The sequence below is a fragment of the Lynx rufus genome, unplaced genomic scaffold, assembly GCF_022079265.1.
Source record: "Lynx rufus isolate CCGP_SWC_20201006 ecotype Redwood Valley unplaced genomic scaffold, mLynRuf1.p SCAF_35, whole genome shotgun sequence".
In the NCBI taxonomy this organism is placed as follows: Eukaryota; Metazoa; Chordata; class Mammalia; order Carnivora; family Felidae; genus Lynx; species Lynx rufus.
The window spans coordinates 2,260,302-2,264,736 of record NW_025814851.1 but is presented as its reverse complement, the minus strand read 5'-3'; positions in this window follow the sequence as shown (position 1 = coordinate 2,264,736).

Here is a 4,435-nt window from a genome sequence, read left to right as displayed (position 1 = left end):
AAGGTGGGGCAGGGCTTCGAGTTCCTCAGTTCTTATTGGCGGGAGGAGCGGAAGCTGAAGGGTGTGGTGCAAATCCGTGGGTGGAATGAATGGCAGGAGAAAGCTCAGCAGTTAGGCTCATGCTCCTCCTGTCGTTCACTGGCGTCAGACTTCCTTTCCTTGCTGCTCAAAAGCCCCCTGGGTGCCGCCAATTACTTACAAACGAGATTTCACCACTTTTTAAGCAGCGGAACTTTGAACGGAACCGCGCTGCGACTGAAGCCCCGTCCCTAGTGCGACTGCCCCCTAAGTGCGCTGCTGGCTGTGTCACTGATGTCCTGGCAGTAATGGCTGTAACTGTGCTTGGGGAGGAGAGGGGAGGCGGGAAGGACACTGCGCGGCTAGAGGGAACAGGAAGAAGTACATTAGTGGAATAAGATTTAGGATTAGGCTCCTAGCTTTAAAGGGCAAGGAGAGAGGAAGGGAGGAAGCTGTCTCAAACCCACCTTATAGCCATTATGTGTCTTATAATGCCTTATGACATTCCTAAGGACATGGCCCAACACATACTTTTTCTAGGCTCCATTTCTCAGATTAGTAAAATCGAGGACCAGAGAATTTAAGTGGGCCACCCAATCTCCAGAGCAGCACTGTTTCCCAGTGTAGCCCGTAGCTCTTCCATATACATTATTTGTTTCATTCGCTGGGCAACCCTGTAAGGGGTATTAAGGCTAAGTATGAGAGAATGAGTGAATTCATCTGTCTCACAGAAGTGGTAAAGCCAGGATTCAAACACTACCTTAATCACCTCAAGGAATACTTTCCTGAATAAGTTTTTCCTAACACCCATACACCACACCTCCCCAGTTAGGTCTTTTCCTCTGGGCCCCCACAGCTCCCTCTGGTCCATTCTGTCACAGCACTTATCACAATACACAGCTACCATTGATTTCTGTTTTTGTCACACGACTTCCAGCAACTTGACAGCATTGGCCATGTCTGATTCATCTTGTTAGCCCCATCCTCTAATCTAGGGGACAGCATATATTAGGAGTCTATAAATATTTCCTAACTGAATGAACACAGGACAAATGCAAAAACATGTTAGTGACATGTTTTTCAGAACACACAATATAACTAATAGACATGCCTAATGTCCAAAGAAAACCATGATTTTGCAGTCTTAGGTTCCTCACCCAAATTGCAACATGATTATTTTTTCCCCAGAATTAGTTTATAGTCTTAGAGCCATAATCCTCAATGTCTGCAGAAAAGACCCAAAGAGCTGCTTTTCCTCCTAGAGGACTTAAAGGTTACCTTCCAGTTATTGCCATTAAGATAAATAGCTCTGCAATTAAAATAAAAAAATTTGTTGCTTTGAGCTTTTTCATGCTTTGGTGGTTATTGGCTCAGGATTGAGTCCCAGGAGTGGGATAACTAGGACAAAGGAAATTAACATTTTTATTGCTCTTGTTTCGTATTGCCAAAGCACTGCCCAGTAAGAGTTCATGTCCATTTACACTGAAGACCAATTTGAAACCCAGCCCCGAGGAAATCCAGATCTTGCCTGTCTCCATTGCTGGTTTTAATTTCCCCATTTTGCAGTTGCTTGTTAATATTAGTTCTGACCTTTGGTGCAAGGAGAACACATGGTTGGCCTGAAGAGTAAAGGCTCCGGGTGGCTCACGAACTTCTTTGATAACTAACAGCTGATATTTCAACAGAGGGCACACATGTCCCTCTTACCCAGGATACTTCCCTAGCCTTTCCAAGGAAACAACCAATGCCTCCAGGCTCTCTCTTTGATGCCACTCATGGACTTGCTTTGAGGGTCTAAATGCAAGAAAGCTGTGTGTTGGATAATTAGCGATGGAAGAAAAAACCTCTAGGAGAACAGGTAGGTGAGACAGAAGGAAAAATAGTTGGGGTTACACAAACCCAAATCCATTCTTCAGGCTCTCTGGAAAGTTTTCTTTACATAGGGATTGCTTAAAGTGTGGATTAAAGGGTATGGAAGAGTTGAAGAAAAGAGGATATCTATGTCTAATTATGTATGTATGTATGTATGTATGTATCTATCTATCTATCTATCTATCTATTTGTCATCCATTCCCACCTGTCTTTGTGGGACACTGTCATAAAGATGCAGTTCCCTAACACCTTGAAAAGTCTCTCTAACTTTGTCTATTCCAGTTTTGAGTGAACTGGATGGTAGGAATTATATCTCTTACCTCCCCAATGGTGTATAAAGTAGGTCTGGTTTGCGGTGGCACTTTGAACAAGCTTTTCACCTTTTCTGAGCTTCAGTAACCTCCTTACTATAATGGAAGTTGAAGTCCTTAGGCTACTTCCTTCAGAGGGCTGTCTCAAGGTGAAGAGGAGTGGGAGAACAGGAACCGAATTTCTGGAGATGTTTCAGGACTTCCATGCTCTGAGATTAGTGATCCTGCTTTTTTCCTCTAGCCTCCACAGGCAATACCACCACAGCCGTACAGCTGCTCTTCTCCCTGAGTGACTATAGTCTGTGGAGAGTCACTCCTAGGACTATGATGCAGTGAGCCTTGGGCCCTAGGCATGGGGCTGAATATAGTGGGGGGGGGCGGATAGTGGGCCAGGGAAGTAGCTAAGAAGGAAGTGTCACCTAGGCTGTTGCCACAGAAGGTCTGATACTCACATATAAACACCTAAACTGTAAGCATGTAGCCAATCTCCCCTCTACACCCTTACCCCCCATAAATGCATTCATACTCACATACTCCCAAGCATTACTAATAAGGAGATCCCATTTTGTGATTTTGTAACCCATCAGTATGGTCTTCTTTTTTTAAAAATTTTTTTAACATTTATTTATTTTTGAGAGACAGAGTGAGACAGAGCATGAGTGGGGGAGAGGCAGAGAGAGGTGAGTACACAGAATCCAAAGCAGGATCCAGGCTCTGAGCTGTCAGCACAGAGCCCGATGCGGGGCTCAAACCCACGAACCACGAACCTGAGCCGAAGTCGAATGCTCAACTGACTGAGCCATCCAGGTGCCCCCCATCAGTATGGTCTTAATACTGCTTTTAATGGGATTCTCCCACATACCCCATACTTTGGGAGGATAGTCAGGATAAGTGGGCCTCAGGAAGTCACACTATGTAATTTTTCTTCCTACAGTTAACCTCATTTTAGAATTTGTGACTCAGATCTGGGTCTTGTGTAAGTCTCTGATAGTGAACTCTTTTTTTGTAACCAGTTAACTGGACCTTTTTAGGGAAGGCTTTCATTCTTTTGTTTATTCTATTCTGCCCCATTCAAGGTTGAGAAACTTTCTAGATTCCACCTTCTACTTTTAGACCTAGTTTGCCCCCCCCCCAGTTCCCTGCATAGCTCTAAGTCATAACATTTACCTTTCTGAATAGGGGATTATTCATCTACATGGTCATCTCATCTAGGGCAGAGAGATATAGATTGCACAAATACTCACTGAGCAAGTGTCTTCTCTTTACCAGGACCTGAGCTGGACACTGGAAACACTGATCACAGATAACTGAGGTCTAGTCCCCATCCTCAAGTAACTCACAGTCTAGTAGGGAAGTATACAAACACTGGTGGATACTTGCTCAGATAGATTGAAGCATATAGACAATACAAGAACCAAAGATAGTGCCTGTCCCAGTATACAGGGAAAGTTTCCCAGAGAAGGCAAACATTGAACCAGGTCTTGAAGAATGAGTCAGATTTAATTGAGAATGGAAGGAAAGATAAGGCATTTCAGGCTGAGCAAAGGCCCAGAGGTTAAAAAAAAAAAAAGGCATATGCTATGTTTGGGGAATCAGTGAGTCAGCCAGTGTAGTTTAAGCATGAGGGTCTAAAGAGACATATGGCTACAGAAATAGGTTGAACTTGATTGAGAAGAGCCATTCTAAAACTTTTCCATAAAGCTTGTTTAGTTCTCCTGCTTCTAGTAACAAAATTGGTAACAACAACAACAACAAAACAAAAACCCAAACAACACACATACAACCACAAAAACAAAACAAAACAAAACAACAACAACAAAACCAACCAGCTAGCTAGTTCCAGTTCCAGGTAATTTTCACTTGGGTTTTCAAGCCTGGAATCCAGGTTTACCCTTTCAGACCTTGCCAATAGCCTGCTTGCTTCCTATCTCAGATTTCCTGATGCTAAAATTATCTTTCTGCCTCTTGGCAAGTTTGTGAGGACAAAATTGTAAACATAGAAGGGGGTTCATGTGACTGGCTCAATTACTTTGGACAAGTTATTTCCCCTCTCTAGACCTCAATTTCCCTGTGAGACTAGTGAGAATATTTATAAGGCACAACTAGGATATGGAATATGTTGTTGCTTTGTGCTCCATGGAAACATACATGTGAAAGGTTATTGTTAAGATTATTAGCATTACAAATGAAAATGAGATATTACCTTACATCTGTCACAATGGCTAAAATCAAAA